We start from the raw sequence: 18,844 nt of genomic DNA, 5'->3' as shown, positions 1-18,844 counted from the left end.
CTCAAAAAAGTCTACACATTTCGTTATAAGTCGGAAATTGATTCCTGAGACTAAATTATAAACTAGATAAATTCATCTTTAACAGAAAAAGTTTGAAAAATGTATTGTAATTACAATTAATATGTTCTAAGGCTATACGTCTAGTAAAAATTGCATTTCTATGTACGTTGATTCAAGAAAATATGAAGGAAGTCAAATTTCACACTAGAAGAAGGATGAAAGACCATGCAGAACTAATCCAAATCCTAATAAATTTCATCTATCTTGAATCAAATAGAAAGACAAAGCCAACACAAAAACAAAGAGTTCATAAATATGTTGAATTTTATATACGTTAACTCAAAAAAGTCTACACATTTCGTTATAAGTCGGAAATTGATTTCTGAGACTAAATTGTAAACTAGATAAACTCATCTTTAACTGAAAAGTTTGAAAAATGTATTGTAATCACAAATAATATGTTCTAAGGCATTACGTTTACTAAAAATTGCATTTCTATGTACGTTGATTCAAGAAAATATGAAGGAAGTCAAATTTCACAATAGAAGAAGGATGAAAGACCATGCAGAACTAATCCAAATCCTAACAAATTTCATCTATCTTGAATCAAATAGAAAAACAAAGCTAACACAAAAAGAAAGATTTCATAAAAATGTTGAATCTTATATACGTTAACTCAAAAAAGTCTACACTCTTCGTTATAAGTCGGAAACTGATTTCTGTGACTAAACTGTAAACTAGATAAACTCAATTTTAACAGAAAAAGTTTGAAAAATGTATTGTAATCACAATTAATATGTTCTAAGGTAATACATCTAGTAAAAATTGCATTTTTATGTACGTCGATTCAAGAAAATATGAAGGAAGTCAAATTTCACTATAGAAGAAGGACAAGAGACCAAGCAGAACTAATCCAAATCCTAACAAATTTCATCTATCTTGAATCAAAAAGAAAGACAAAGACAACACAAAAACAAAGTGTTCATAAAAATGTTGAATTTTATATACGTTAACTCAAAAAGTCTACACACTTCGTTAAAATTCGGAATTGATTTCCGAGACTAAATTGTAAACTAGATAAACTCATCTTTAACAGAAAAAGTTTGAAAAATGTATTGTAATTACAATTAATATGTTCTAAGGCAATACGTCTAGTAAAAATTGCATTTCTATGTACGTTGATTCAAGAAAATATGAAGGAAGTCAAATTTCAAAATAGAAGAACGATGAAAGACCAAGAAGAACTAATCCAAATCCTAACAAATTTCATCTATCTTGAATCAAATAGAAAGACAAAGCAAACACAAAAGGAAAGACTTCATAAAAGTATTGAGTTTTATATACGTTAACTCACTCTACACACTTCGTTATACATCTGAAATTGATTTCTGAAACTAAATTGTAAACTGGATAAACTCATCTTTAACAGAAAAAGTTTTAAAAATGTATTGTAATCACAATTAATATGTTCTAAGGCAGTACGTCTAGTAAAAATTGCATTTCTATGTACGTTGATTCATGAATATATGAAGGAAGTCAAATTTCCATATAGAAGAAGGACAAGAGACCAAGAAAAACTAATCCAAATCCTAAAAAAATTCATCTATCTTGAACCAAATAGAAAGACAAAGCCAACACAAAAAGAAAGTTTTCATAAAAATGTTTAATTTTATATACGTTAATTCAAAAAGTCTACACACTTCGTTATAAGTCGGAAATTGATTTCTGAGACTAAATTGTAAACTAGATAAACTCATCTTTAACATAAAAAGTTTGAAAAATGTATTGTAATTACAATTAATATGTTCTAAGGCAATACGTCTAGTAAAAATTGCATTTCTATGTACGTTGATTCAAGAAAATATGAAGGAAGTCAAATTTCACAATAGAAGAAGGATGAAAGACCATGCAGAACTAATTCAAATCCTAACAAATTTCATCTATCTTGAATCAAATAGAAAGACAAAGCCAACACAAAAAGAAAGAGTTCATAAAAATGTTGAATTTAATATACATTAACTCAAAAAACTCTACACACTGTTTTATACATCTGAAATTGATTTCTGAGACTAAATTGTAAACTAGATAAACTCATCTTTAACAGAAAAAGTTTGAAAAATGTATTGTAATTACAATTAATATGTTCTAAGGCAATACGTCTAGTAAAAATTGCATTTCTATGTACGTTGATTCAAGAATATATGAAGGAAGTCAAATTTCACAATAGAAGATATTTGAAAGACCATGCAGAACTAATCCAAATCCTAACAAATTTCATCTATCTTGAATCAAATAGAAAGACAAAGCAAACACAAAAAGAAAGAGTTCATGAAACTGTTGAATTTTATATACATTAACTCAAAAAAGTCTAAACATTTCTATATAAGTTGGAAATTGATTTCTGAGACTTAATTGTAAACTAGATAAACTCATCTTTAACAGAAAAAGTTTGAAAAATGTATTGTAATTACAATTAATATGTTCAAAGGCAATACGTCTAGTAAAAATTGCATTTCTATGTACGTTGATTCAAGAAAATATGAAGCAAGTCAAATTTCACAATAGAAGAAGGATGAAAGACCATGCAGAACGAATCCAAATCCTAACAAATTTCATCTATCTTGAATCAAATAGAAAGACAAAGCCAACACAAAAAGAAATAGTTCATAAAAATGTTGAATTTTATATGCGTTAACTCAGAAAAGTCTACACATTTCGTTATAAGTCGGAAATTGATTTCTGAGACTAAATTGTAAACAAGATAAACTCATCTTTAACAGAAAAAGTTTGAGAAATGTATTGTAATTACAATTAATATGTTCTAAGGCAATACGTCTAGTAAAAATTGCATTTCTATGTACGTTGATTCAAGAAAATATGAAGCAAGTCAAATTTCACAATAGAAGAAGGATGAAAGACCATGCAGAACTAATCCAAATCCTAACAAATTTCATCTATCTTGAATCAAATAGAAAGACAAAGCCAACACAAAAAGAAATAGTTCATAAAAATGTTGAATTTTATAAGCGTTAACTCAAAAAAATCTACACATTTCGTTATAAGTCGGAAATTGATTTCTGAGACTAAATTGTAAACTAGATAAACTCATCTTTAACAGAAAAAGTTTGAAAAATGTATTGTAATTACAATTAATATGTTCTAAGGCAATACGTCTAGTAAAAATTGCATTTCTATGTACGTTGATTCAAGAAAATATGAAGCAAGTCAAATTTCACAATAGAAGAAGGATGAAAGACCATGCAGAACTAATCCAAATCCTAACAAATTCCATCTATCTTGAATCAAATAAAAAGACAAAGCCAACACAAAAATAAAGAGTTCATAAAAATGTTGAATTTTATATACGTTAACTCAAAAAAGTCTACACATTTCGTTATAAGTTGGAAATTGATTTTTGAGACTAAATTGTAAACTAGATAAACTCATCTTTAACAGAAAAAGTTTGAAAAATGTATTGTAATTACAATTAATATGTTCTAAGGCAATACGTCTAGTAAAAATTGCATTTCTATGTACGTTGATTCAAGAAAATATGAAGGAAGTCTAATTTCACAATATAAGATGAAAGACCATGCAGAACTAATCCAAATCCTAAAAAATTTCATCTATCTTGAATCAAATAGAAAGACAAAGCCAAGACAAAAAGAAAGAGTTCATAAAAATGTTGAATTTTATATACGTTAACTCAAAAAAGTCTACACATTTGGTTATAAGTCAGAAATTGATTTCTGAGACTAAATTGTAAACTAGATAAACTCATCTTTAACAGAAAAAGTTTGAAAAATGTATTGTAATTACAATTAATATGTTCTAAGGCAATACGTCTAGTAAAAATTGCATTTCTATGTACGTTGATTCAAGAAAATATGAAGGAAGCCAAATTTCACAATAGAAGAAGGATGAAAGACCATGCAGAACTAATCCAAATCCTAACAAATTTCATCTATCTTGAATCAAATAGAAAGACAAAGCCAGCACAAAAAGAAAGAGTTCATAAAAATGTTGAATTTAATATACGTTAACTCAAAAAAGTCTACACACTTCGTTATAAGTCAGAAATTAATTTCTGAGACTAAATTGTAAACTAGATAAACTCATCTTTAACAGAAAAAGTTTGAAAAATATATTGTAATTACAATTAATATGTTCCAAGGCAATACGTGTAGTAAAAATTGCATTTCTATGTACGTTGATTGAAGAAAATATGAAGGAAGTCAAATTTCACAATAGAAGAAGGATGAAAGACCATGCAGAACTAATCCAAATCCTAACAAATTTCATTTATCTCGAATCAAATTGAAAGAAAAAGCCAACATAAAAAGAAAGAGTTCATAAAAATGTTGAATGTTATATACGTTAAATCAAAAAAGTCTACACATTTCGTTATAAGTCGGAAATTGATTTCTGAGACTAAATTGTAAACTAGATAAACTCATCTTTAACAGAAAAAGTTTGAAAAATGTATTGTAATTACAATTAATATGTTCCAAGGCAATACGTCTAGTAAAAATTGCATTTCTATGTACGTTGATTGAAGAAAATATGAAGGAAGTCAAATTTCACAATAGAAGAAGGATGAAAGACCATGCAGAAATAATCCAAATCCTAACAAATTTCATCTATCTTGAATCAAATAAAAAGACAAAGCAAACACAAAAAGAAAGAGTTCATAAAAATATTAAATTTTATATACCCTAACTCAAAAAAGTCTACACATTTCTTTATAAGTTGGAAATTGATTTCTGAGACTAAATTGTAAACTAGATAAACTCATCTTTAACAGAAAAAGTTTGAAAAACGTATTGTAATTTCAATTAATATGTTCCAAGGCAATACGTCTAGTAAAAATTGCATTTCTATGTACGTTGATTGAAGAAAATATGAAGGAAGTCAAATTTCACAATAGAAGAAGGATGAAAGACAATGCAGAAAGAATCCAACGCAAATTTCATCTATCTTGAATTAAATAGAAACACAAAGCCAACACAAAAAGAAAGAGTTCATAAAAATGTTGAATTTAATATACGTTAACTCAAAAAAGTCTACACACTTCGTTATAAGTCAGAAATTGATTTCTGAGACTAAATTGTAAACTAGATAAAGTCATCCTTAACAGAAAAAGTTTGAAAAATGTATTGTAATTACAGTTAATATGTTCTAAGGCAATACGTCTAGTAAAAATTGCATTTCTATGTATGTTGATTCAAGAAAATATGAAGGAAGTCAAATTTCACAATAGAAGAAAGATTAAAGACCATGCAGAACTAATCCAAATCCTAACAAATTTCATCTATCTTGAATCAAATAGAAAGACAAAGCCAACATAAAAAGAAAAAGTTCATAAAAATGTTGAATTTTATATACGTTGACTCAAAAAAGTCTACACATTTCTTTATAAGTTGGAAATTGATTTCTGAGACTAAATTGTAAACTAGATAAACTCATCCATAACAGAAAAAGTTTGAAAAATGTATTGTAATTACAATTAATATGTTCCAAGGAAATACGTCTAGTAAAAATTGCATTTCTATGTACGTTCATTGAAGAAAATATAAAGGAAGTCAAGTTTCACAATAGAAGAAGGATGAAAGACAATGCAGAACGAATCCAAATCCTAACAAATTTCATCTATCTTGAATCAAATAGAAAGACAAAGCCAACACAAAAAGAAAGAGTTCATAAAAATGTTGAATTTAATATACGATAACTCAAAAAAGTCTACACACTTCGTTATAAGTCGGAAATTGATTTCTGAGACTAAATTGTAAACTAGATAAACTCATCTTTAACTGAAAATGTTTGAAAAATGTATTGTAATCACAAATAATATGTTCTAAGGCATTACGTATACTAAAAATTGCATTTCTATGTACGTTGATTCAAGAAAATATGAAGGAAGTCAAATTTCACAATAGAAGAAGGATGAAAGACCAAGCAGAACTAATCCAAATCCTAACAAATTTCATTTATCTTGAATCAGATAGAAAGACAAAGCCAATACAAAAATAAAGAGTTCATAAATATGTTGAACTTTATATCCGTTAACTCAAAATAGTCTACACACTTCGTTATAAGTCGGAAGTTGATTTCTGAGACTAAATTATATACTAGATAAATTCATCTTTAACAGAAAAAGTTTGAAAAATATATTGTAATTACAATTAATATGTTCCCAGGTAATACCTCTAATAAAAATTTCATTTCTATGTATGTTGATTCAAGAAAATATCAAGGAAGTCAAATTTCACAATAGAAGGAGGATGAAAGACCATAAAAAACTAATCCAAATCCTAACAAATTTCATCTATCTTGAATCAAATAGAAAGACAAAGCCAACACAAAAAGAAAGAGTTCATAAAAATGTTGAATTTTGTATACGTTAACTCAAAAAAATCTACAAATTTTGTTATAAGTCGGAAATTGATTTCTGAGACTAAATTGAAAACTAGATAAACTCATCTTTAACAGAAAAAGTTTGAAAAATATATTGTAATTACAATTAATATGTTCTAAGGCAATACGTCTAGTAAAAAATGCATTTCTATGTACGTTGATTCATGAAAATATGAAGGATGTCTAATTTCACAATAGAAGAAGGATGAAAGACCATGCAGAACTAATCTTAATCCTAACAAATTTCATTTATCTTGAATCAAATAGAAAGACAAAGCCAACACAAAAAGAAAGAGTTCATCAAAATGTTGAATTTAATATACGTTAACTCAAAAAAGTCTACATACTTCGTTATAAGTCGGAATTGATTTCTGAGACTAAATTGTAAACTAGATAAACTCATCTTTAACTGAAAAGTTTGAAAAATGTATTGTAATCACAAATAATATGTTCTAAGGCATTACGTTTACTAAAAATTGCATTTCTATGTACGTTGATTCAAGAAAATATGAAGGAAGTCAAATTTCACAATAGAAGAAGGATGAAAGACCATACAGAACTAATCCAAATCCTAACAAAATTTCATCTATCTTGAATCAAATAGAAAGACAAAGCCAACACAAGAAAGAGTTCATAAAAATGTTGAATTTTATATACGTTAACTCAAAAAATTCTACAAATTTCGTTATAAGTCGGAAATTGATTTCTGAGACTAAATTGAAAACTAGATAAACTCATCATTAACATAAAAAGTTTGAAAAATGTATTTTAATTACAATTAATATGTTCTAAGGCAATACGTCTAGTAAAAAATGCATTTCTATGTACGTTGATTCATGAAAATATGAAGGATGTCTAATTTCACAATACAAGAAGGATGAAAGACCATGCAGAACTAATCCAAATCTTAACAAATTTCATCTATCTTGAATCAAATAGAAAGAAAGCCAACACAAAAAGAAAGAGTTCATAAAAATGTTGAATTTTATATACGTTAACTCAAAAAAGTCTACACATTTCGTTATGAGTCGGAAATTGATTTCTGAGACTAAATTGTAAACTAGATAAACTCATCTTTAACAGAAATTTTTTGAAAAATGTATTATAATTACAATTAATATGTTCTAAGGCAATACGTCTAGTAAAAATTGCATTTCTATGTACGTTGATTCAAGAAAATATGAAGGAAGTCAAATTTCACAATAGAAGAAGGATGAAAGACCATGCAGAACTAATCCAAATCCTAATAAATTTCATCTACCTTGAATCAAATAGAAAGACAAAGCCAACACAAAAATAAAGAGTTCATAAATATGTTGAATTTTATATACGTTAACTCAAAAAAGTCTACACATTTCGTTATAAGTCGGAAATTGATTTCTGAGACTAAATTGTAAACTAGATAAACTCATCTTTAACAGAAAAAGTTTGAAAAATGTATTGTAATTACAATTAATATGTTCTAAGGCAATACGTCTAGTGAAAATTGCATTTCTATGTACGTTGATTCAAGAAAATATGAAGGAAGTCAAATTTCACAATAAAAGAAAGATGAAAGGCCATGCAGAACTAATACAAATCCTAACAAATTTCATCTATCATGAATCAAAGAGAAAGACAAAGCCAACATAAAAAGAAAGAGTTCATAAAAATGTTGAATTTTATATACGTTAACTCAAAAAAGTCTACACATTTCGTTATAAGTCGGAAATTGATTTCTGAGACTAAATTGTAAACTAGATAAACTCATCTTTAACAGAAAAAGTTTGAAAAATGTATTGTAATTACAATTAATATGTTCTAAGGCAATACGTCTAGTAAAAATTGCATTTCTATGTTCGTTGATTCAAGAAAATATGAAGGAATTCAAATTTCACAATAGAAGAAAGATGAAAGACCATGCAGAACTAATCCAAATCCTAACAAATTTCATCTATCTTGAATCAAATAGAAAGACAAAGCCAACACAAGAAGAAAGAGTTCATAAAAATGTTGAATTTTATATACGTTAACTCAAAAAAGTCGGAAATTGATTTCTGAGACTAAATTGCAAACTAGATAAACTCATCTTTAACAGAAAAAGTTTGAAAATGTATTGTAATTACAATTAATATGTTCTAAGGCAATACGTCTAGTAAAAATTGCATTTCTATGTACGTTGATTCAAGAAAATATGAAGGAAGTCAAATTTCACAATAGAAGAAAGATGAAAGACCATGCAGAACTAATCCAAATCCTAACAACTTTCATGTATCTTGAATCAAATAGAAAGACAAAGCCAACATAAAAAGAAAGAGTTCATAAAAATGGTGAATTTGATATACGTTAACTCAAAAAAGTCTACACATTTCTTTATAAGTTGGAAATTGATTTCTGAGACTAAATTGTAAACTAGATAAACTCATCTTTAACAGAAAAAGTTTGAAAAATGTATTGTAATTACAATTAATATGTTCTAAGGAAATACGTCTAGTAAAAATTGCATTTCTATGTACGTTGATTCAAGAAAATATGAAGGAAGTCAAATTTCACAATAGAAGAAGGATGAAAGACCATGTAGAACTAATCCAAATCCTAACAAATTTCATCTATCTTGAATCAAATAGAAAGACAAAGCCAACACAAAAAGAAAGAGTTCAAAAAAATGTTGAATTTTATATACGTTAACTCAAAAAAGTCTACACATTTCGTTATAAGTCGGAAATTGATTTCTGAGACTAAATTGTAAACTAGATAAACTCATCTTTAAAAGAAAATGTTTGAAAAATGTATTGTAATTATAATTAATATGTTCTTAGGCAATACGTTTAGTAAAAATTGCATTTCTATGTACGTTGATTCAAGAAAATATGAAGGAAGTCAAATTTCACAATAGAAGAAGGATGAAAGACCATGCAGAACTAATCCAAATCCTAACAAATTTCATCTATCTTGAATCAAATAGAAAGACAAATCCAACACAAAAAGAAGGAGTTCATAAGAATGTTGAATTTTATATACGTTAACTCAAAAAAGTCTACACATTTCGTTATAAGTCGGAAATTGATTTCTGAGACTAAATTGTAAACTAGATAAACTCATCTTTAACTGAAAAGTTTGAAAAATGTATTGTAATCACAAATAATATGTTCTAAGGCATTACGTTTACTAAAAATTGCATTTCTATGTACGTTGATTCAAGAAAATATGAAGGAAGTCAAATTTCACAATAGAAGAAGGATGAAAGACCATGCAGAACTAATCCAAATCCTAACAAATTTCATCTATCTTGAATCAACTAGAAAGACAAAGCCAACACAAAAACAAAGAGTTCATAAATATGTTGAATTTTATATACGTTAACTCAAAAAAGTCTACACATTTCGTTATAAGTCGGAAATTGATTCCTGAGACTAAATTATAAACTAGATAAATTCATCTTTAACAGAAAAAGTTTGAAAAATGTATTGTAATTACAATTAATATGTTCTAAGGCTATACGTCTAGTAAAAATTGCATTTCTATGTACGTTGATTCAAGAAAATATGAAGGAAGTCAAATTTCACACTAGAAGAAGGATGAAAGACCATGCAGAACTAATCCAAATCCTAATAAATTTCATCTATCTTGAATCAAATAGAAAGACAAAGCCAACACAAAAACAAAGAGTTCATAAATATGTTGAATTTTATATACGTTAACTCAAAAAAGTCTACACATTTCGTTATAAGTCGGAAATTGATTTCTGAGACTAAATTGTAAACTAGATAAACTCATCTTTAACTGAAAAGTTTGAAAAATGTATTGTAATCACAAATAATATGTTCTAAGGCATTACGTTTACTAAAAATTGCATTTCTATGTACGTTGATTCAAGAAAATATGAAGGAAGTCAAATTTCACAATAGAAGAAGGATGAAAGACCATGCAGAACTAATCCAAATCCTAACAAATTTCATCTATCTTGAATCAAATAGAAAGACAAATCCAACACAAAAATAAGGAGTTCATAAGAATGTTGAATTTTATATACGTTAACTCAAAAAAGTCTACACATTTCGTTATAAGTCGGAAATTGATTTCTGAGACTAAATTGTAAACTAGATAAACTCATCTTTAACAGAAAAAGTTTGAAAAATGTATTGTAATTACAATTAATATGTTCTAAGGCAATACGTCTAGTAAAATTTGCATTTCTATGTACGTTGATTCAAGAAAATATGAAGGAAGTCAAATTTCACAATAGAAAAGGATGAAAGACCATGCAAAACTAATCCAAATCCTAACAATTTTCATCTATCTTGAATCGAATAGAAATACAAAGCCAACACAAAAAGAAAGAGTTCATAAAAATGTTGAATTTAATATACGTTAACTCAAAAAAGTCTACACACTTCGTTATAAGTCGGAAATTGATTTCTGAGACTAAATTGTAAACTAGATAAACTCATCTTTAACTGAAAAAGTTTGAAAAATGTATTGTAATCACAAATAATATGTTCTAAGGCATTACGTCAACTAAAAATTGCATTTCTATGTACGTTGATTCAAGAAAATATGAAGGAAGTCAAATTTCACAATAGAAGAAGGATGAAAGACCAAGCAGAACTAATCCAAATCCTAACAAATTTCATTTATCTTGAATTAGATAGAAAGACAAAGCCAATACAAAAATAAAGAGTTCATAAATATGTTGAACTTTATATACGTTAACTCAAAATAGTCTACACACTTCGTTATAAGTCGGAAGTTGATTTCTGAGACTAAATTATATACTAGATAAATTCATCTTTAACAGAAAAAGTTTGAAAAATATATTGTAAATACAATTAATATGTTCCAAGGTAATACCTCTAATAAAAATTTCATTTCTATGTACGTTGATTCAATTTTTTTTTTTGCTAAGTCAAGAAAATATATTGATAAAAAAGATATTTACAAGATAGGTGAAGGATAAAAGGGATCAGAGAAACCCCTAAAAAACTCCTAAAACCTATTTAAAACGATAATAAATTACATTTGGAAACTCAATAGAACTTAAAAAAACTGGTCGACCTTCAAAGTGAAAACCAACCCCATCCTCTAATAAACAACCACGCTTTGCCATTGCATCAGCAGCAAAATTTGCCTCTCTAAAAGAATGTTCAAAACGAATTGAACCATATAAACCTTTAACTTCCATCCATCTTTGCCTAGCAAACCAAGGAACGTTATCTTCTTCCAAAGCCTTCAACACACTTGTAGAATCTGATCTAATAACAATGCAAGCATATCCCCACTGAACTGCCCACTCCATACCCACAATAATACCATACAATTCAGCCAAATAATTAGAAGTAACTCCCAAACCAATACACATTGCACCTACCACTTCACAATTTGCATTCCTTGCAACAACACCAGCACCCGCACCCCTGGATTACCTCTTGAGGCGTCATCCGTGCACAAAAGCAATTCATTATCATTAGGAGGAAACCAAAAACACTCCTTGGGATCAGTAAACTTCACCTTTCTATGCCGAACCCTAAAAAACTCCAGAATTCTCAAGTCATCCATAGAATTATGCATATAACTCTTCATACGAACTGAATAATCTTGCATCAAACTAAAAACACGTTTTTGAAATAAAGACCAACAAGGGTTCTTCTTTTCATACACTTTTTTGTTCCTAGTGAACCATAATTCTGAACGCACAACCAAATTCACTACCAACCACAAATCCTTAACAATACCACTAAGATTTTTTGCCTTTTGGTAAGAAGTAATAATATCATAATTAGGTTTAATTTTGAAAATACCTTCAATCCACTCCCAAGCTTGACGCGCAAAATTACAGCTCCAAAGAATATGTTGGAGAGACTCCTCCTCAATCTGACACACACTACATTTAGATGCAAGTTGAATTTTAAATCTGCTACGTACCTTATCAAGAGTAGCACACGCACCACGAATAAACTTCCAGTTCTGAGCCGCCAAAGAAGGATGCACCACCCTCTTCCATAACAACCCCGCCTCCCTCAAAATAGGATATTTCTTCCTAATCAATTCCCTAGCTGACTTGACAGAAAATTTACCTTGTAAATCAGGCATCCAAAAACTCCTATCCACTCCCATATGAATTTTTGGTAAATCCTGTTGCACCACACCAGCACTTAAAAGGAGTTGCGAATGAACTCCATGAATCTTCCAATCACCTTGCACAATAATATCACAAACACGAGATGATATTTCTAAATCCATGCGATTTAAAACACTAGCTAAGGCTGTATTTCCATACCATATATCAAAGAATAAAGAAGTATCCCTACCGTCACCAATAAAACACTTCGTGTTGTCCACCATCTCCTTATGAACCCAACAAAGACCAGGAAGAATAGAAGATTTCACCCCTGCCATCTTAATACGACCATCCCTACAAGTGAATTTGGCTTCCAAAAACCTCGCCCACCTCTTACGAGAAGATTTTATAGCCCACCACAATTTCATCAGCAAAGCTTTATTCATAGTCCTTAGGCTAGTGATCCCAAGACCACCTTCCTTTAAAGGACTACAAATCTTATCAAAACCAACTACAAAAGCTCTAGTAAGATTAGAATCACCCGACCACAGAAAATTACGAATCACACGCTCACATTGAAGTGTGAATTTAACCGGCCATTTGTACACAGCCATGTTATGAATAGAATAACTCGAAAGAACATTCTTAACAAGCACAACCCTATCTTGAAAAGATAACATCTTACCTTTCAGAACCGAAAGTTGATCCCTCAACTTATCAACAACGTTGCTGATGTGACTATACTTAACCATCCCCGGCATCACCTTAACTCCAAAATATCTATCAGGAAAGTTAGATATTGCCATACCTAAGAAAGTTGCAATGGTCTGGCGCCTACTCAAATTCCCACCACCGAAGTAGATCCTGCTCTTCTCCCTACAAACCCTCTGACCAGAAGCTTGTTGGTAATTCTCCAAAAGTTTCACCAGATTCTTCACACTCTTCATATTTCCCTTGCAAAAAATCATAATATCATCAGCAAAAAATAAATGAGTAGGAGCAATACCCTTACGTTTTACCATATAAGACATATCCTTATTCTGAAAGAGTTTAGTGATGTTGCGGCTAAGCACATCCTCAATCAAAACAAAAATAAGAGGAGATAGAGGATCCCCCTGCCGGAAACCCCTATTAATCTTGAAATAACCCTTTGGACTACCATTAAGAAGAATAGAAATACGCGCCGAATCCAGAATTTTCCAAATCCAAGAGCACCAATCTTCAGAAAAACCATACCTTCTAAAAACCTCAAGAACAAAAGACCAGCTCACTGTATCAAAAGCCTGAGAGATATCAAGCTTCAAACCCAAATTACCGTCCTTCCTTTTGTGTGCAATTCATTCACCATCTCAGAAGCTAAACTAATATTCTCATGGATATTCCTTCCCTTCATGAAAGCCACTTGCTCTTCAGACACCAACTTTCCCAACACCCTACCAAGCCTAGTAGCCAAGATTTTAGTAAAAATATTAAAAAAGAAATTACTTAAACCAATCGGCCTAAAGTTCTTCAACCTAGCAGCTCCCCTAACCTTTGCAAGAAAAAGAATAAGACTAGAATTAACCCCATTAGGAACGGTTTTAGAAGACCAGCAATAAGTAACCGCTAAAATTAGATCCCTTTGAATAATCTCCCAACAATGTCTATAAAAACACCCCGAGAAACCATCTGGACCTGGCGCACTATCAGCTCCCAAATCAAAAACCGCATATTTAATCTCATCACAAGTAGGAATAGCATCCAACATATGCGACTCTTCCACAGTAATAGAATCATGATCATAATCAAAAAGAGTTTCACTTACCTGACTATCCTCACCATTGAATTTAGCCTGATAGTAAGAAACCACATGAGCACTAAGATGAACCGGATCAGTAATAGTACTCCCATCTTCAGCAACAAGCTCCGAGATTGTATTAGCACTTCTACGAATTTTAATAGAGTTGTGAAAGAAAGAAGTGTTACTAGAACCCTCCAACAACCACTGATTTCTAGATTTTTGCTTTAACATTATATGCTGCTGCCTTTGAATATCTTGAACCTCAACAAGAGCATCCTTCATATTATTAAGTTTTGAAACATCAAACGGATCTTCATCAGAATTTCTACTAGCTACCTCAAACTTAAGCGTTGCTTGCTTTAGTCTAGCATTGACATTACCAAAAACCATTTGATTCCATAACTTAATTGCCTCCTTCAACCGCTTCAATTTGAAAGGAAAGATAAAACCATGATTACCATACACCGGCGCCATCCAAGATAACTCCACCATCTTCAAAAAATCCGGATGAGAAAACCACATCTTCTGTATACGAAAGGGAGCACGTCTAGGCCTAGGATCACAAAAAGGAAAACCAATAAGAGTCGAGTGGTCAGAAACTTCCCTAGGAAGAGCTTTACACCGCCAATTCGAAAACTTAGACAGCCAAGGTTCATTAATAATAGCACGATCCAACTTACTAATAATTCTACAAACACCAGTCTGACCATTGGTCCAAGTAAACTTAGACCCCAACGAATCAGCTTCAAACAAGTTATTATCCTCCATCCAATCCGAAAACTCATTAATACAAGAGAGACGAGTTGTCCTACCCCCTTTCTTTTCATCTTGACGAAGAACACAATTGAAATCACCCATAACCAACCAAGGAGTAGTTACGTCAACCGCTTCAAGTTGACTCCAAAGCCTCCTACGAAAAACTTGAATATAACTAGCATGAACAAAAGAGATAAGAACCCCCTCAGTTTTAACCGTAATGGCCTGTCTAGACATATTAATCACCACCGGCTCCTCAATACAATCATCCCAAAGAATCCACAAATTACCCAAAGAACTAGAAGTAGAATTATGAATTACCTTTTTATTATAACCAGCCAAATTTAACTTTATCATTACATTGTCAGTGCAACGAATCTTAGGCTCAGCAATACAAAGTACTACCAGCTTGTATTCATGCACCAATTTACGTAACTTACTACCCGCTTCCACCTTCGCCACCCCATTAATATTCCAATATAGAACTCTCATCAGGAAACACTCTTCTTTTTATTATGAATAGCTTGTGGAATCTTGCTAGGAATCCTACTTTGTAAAACAGGAGAGACACCCTTCCTAACTCGGTTTCCCAAAGCATTCACTTCAGAATCCGAATCTGATTTGGAATCATTAAAACGTTGTTGAGAAGAACTAGAACTTCTAATCAAAACCCGGCTTGGTTTTCTACTTTTCTTTGGCATATCCACTGGTATTTCCGTCCACTTAACACCCTTAACACCTGATGAAGCTTTCTCAGGCGTCAACTCTTCATCCGAACTACCTCCAGAAGTGTTTTCTGCCGCATCCGAACCCCCTCCAGAAAAGTGTTCAACATCATCATTATCCACACCCAACTCATCATTCAAAACATTGAACCTATTAGGAGAAACCACGATAGAAGTTTCAGCAACAGCTTTGTAGCTTGAGATATCCTCAATATTATCAACCACCATGTCTTGCAAAGACTTATTACCAGCCTCAACCAGCGTAAAAGAAGAACTCGCCTCATTCCTGTCACTAGAGTGATTAGTTCTTGCCAATTCACCACTCTTAGTTGACTTAGATGAGGTTTCAATTTCAACCATTGACAACCCAATAACCGAACTCTTTTGCAATGCTAACGCCTTCTTAGCCTTCTCAAAAGCTTCAGACGCTGCATGAAGATTGGCTTCAGTATTCGCTAAATCATTCTCTAGCTGAAGAGTTTGCTCCAAACCACCAGCATTCTCCACTAAACCAGCTTCAACCACCCCATTCACCACATCTCCACCGTGCCCTACAGCAAGAGCATCATCCACATTACCACCAGCACCGCTGCACCGTTAACAACATCATGAACCATAATAGCACCATCGTTAACACCACCTACAACAGCTCCAACACCTACAACAACAGCGTTTGTACCACCAGCAACAGCCACGGTTGCATCAGCTCCATCACCCTTACGGTTTCTCCTATTACGCACATTCTGCCACTCCCCTTTCGCATCAGCCTTAGACGTTTTCTCATCATTCTTTGATTGTCTTCTACATTCAACATCATTGTGACCAATTATGCAGCACTTCATACAGAATTTAGGTGATTTTGGGATATCCAAGTATTGCCAAAACGTCCTCCCCCCAGCTGTTATCTTAATTCTACTTGGAATGTGTTTTGCAAAATCCACATCTACCAAAACTGAAGCAAAGTTTCCATACTCCAGATTTAGGGTTCTTTGATCAACCACAATAGGAGTCCCTAAAACTTTTCCCATAGATAACAAGTTCTTCTCAGTCCATAGTTCTGCATGTAAACCAGGAAAGTGAACCCATACGTTTGCATGGGAAGTTTTTTGACGATCAGGATCAAAACCTGGGTACCAATCCATTAACTTGAGTTCATGCTGTTGAACAAACCACTTTGTACGTCTGATTCTCTCCATAGTTTCCTCATCTTGTAGCATAATAACAAAGAAACCTTTTCCCATAGTCATAAACCTAACAGAATTAGGATTAATCTGCCATTGAGATATTAAAAAAGTTTTTACCTCAAAGAACTTCAGCCCCGTGAAGTTTAGTCTTGCAATGAAACTGTGTTGAAAGGGTTTACAACCCTCTTCATAGTAATCCGCGGGTATAACAAGGGATGGTTCTCCATCAATCAGAGTAGGATTAGGTAAACCAGTAATATCAACTCCTGTTGGTTTTAGGGTTTGTTTTGCCCTTACCTTGTCCGCAAAGGATTGGTGTTGCTGAATCCGTGATGAACTAGGATTATTTTCTACCATATTGAATCCGTGATGAACTATGAAACCTACGTGAAAAAACTAAACCCTAGCGTTTTCGCCAGAGTTTCTCTTTCCTCTCATGTTTTTTTTTCTTTAGCGAAAAAATTGACACACGTTGGTTCAAGAAAATATCAAGGAAGTCAAATTTCACAATAGAAGAAGGATGAAAGACCATACAGAACTAATCCAAATCCTAACAAATTTCATCTATCTTGAATCAAATAGAAAGACAAAGCCAACACAAAAAGAAAGAGTTCATAAAAATGTTGAATTTTGTATACGTTAACTCAAAAAATTCTACAAATTTCGTTATAAGTCGGAAATTGATTTCTGAGACTAAATTGAAAACTAGATAAACTCATCTTTAACAGAAAAAGTTTGAAAAATATATTGTAATTACAATTAATATGTTCTAAGGCAATACGTCTAGTAAAAAATGCATTTCTATGTACGTTGATTCATGAAAATATGAAGGATGTCTAATTTCACAATAGAAGAAGGATGAAAGACCATGCAGAACTAATCCAAATCCTAACAAATTTCATTTATCTTGAATCAAATAGAAAGACAAAGCCAACACAAAAAGAAAGAGTTCATAAAAATGTTTAATTTTATATACGTTAACTCAAAAAAGTCTACACATTTCGTTATAAGTCGGAAATTGATTTCTGAGACTAAATTGTAAACTAGATAAACTCATCTTTAACAGAAAAATTTTGAAAAATGTATTATAATTACAATTAATATGTTCTAAGGCAATACGTCTAGTAAAAATTGCATTTCTATGTACGTTGATTCAAGAAAATATGAAGGAAGTCAAATTTCACATTAGAAGAAGGATGAAAGACCATGCAGAACTAATCCAAATCCTAACAAATTTCATCTATCTTGAATCAAATAGAAAGACAAAGCCAACACAAAAAGAAAGAGTTCATAAGAATGTTGAATTTTATATACGTTAACTCAAAAAAGTCTACACATTTCGTTATAAGTCGGAAATTGATTTCTAAGACTAAATTGTAAACTAGATAAACTCATCTTTAACAGAAAAAGTTTGAAAAATGTATTGTAATTACAATTAATATGTTCTAAGGAAATACGTCTAGTAAAAATTGCATTTCTATGTACGTTGATTCAAGAAAATATAAAGGAAGTCAAATTTCACAATAGAAAAGGATGAAAGACCATGCAAAACTAATCCAAATCCTAACAAATTTCATCTATCTTGAATCAAATAGAAAGACAAAGCCAACACAAAAAGAAAGAGTTCATAAAACTGTTGAATTTAATATACGTTAACTCAAAAAAGTCTACACACTTCGTTATAAGTCGGAATTTCTGAGACTAAATTGTAAACTAGATAAACTCATCTTTAACTGAAAAAGTTTGAAAAATGTATTGTAATCACAAATAATATGTTCTAAGGCATTACGTCTACTAAAAATTGCATTTCTATGTACGTTGTTTCAAGAAAATATGAAGGAAGTCAAATTTCACAATAGAAGAAGGATGAAAGACCATGCAGAACTAATCCAAATCCTAACAAATTTCATCTATCTTGAATCAAATAGAAAGACAAAGCCAACACAAA

The 18,844-nt window shown here is 31.0% G+C and overlaps 1 protein-coding gene across 1 annotated transcript in view; it reads left to right on the top strand.

Annotated features, from left to right (window-relative positions):
• Nucleotides 1-18,844, top strand: part of LOC113343173 — a 48,340-nt gene that overhangs the window by 12,779 nt on the left and 16,717 nt on the right. The window lies entirely within an intron of this gene.

Source organism: Papaver somniferum, unplaced genomic scaffold, assembly GCF_003573695.1.
Source record: "Papaver somniferum cultivar HN1 unplaced genomic scaffold, ASM357369v1 unplaced-scaffold_56, whole genome shotgun sequence".
Classification (NCBI taxonomy): Eukaryota; Viridiplantae; Streptophyta; class Magnoliopsida; order Ranunculales; family Papaveraceae; genus Papaver; species Papaver somniferum.
The sequence above is the reverse complement of the archived record's forward strand: the minus strand, read 5'-3'. Positions and strand labels throughout refer to the sequence as shown.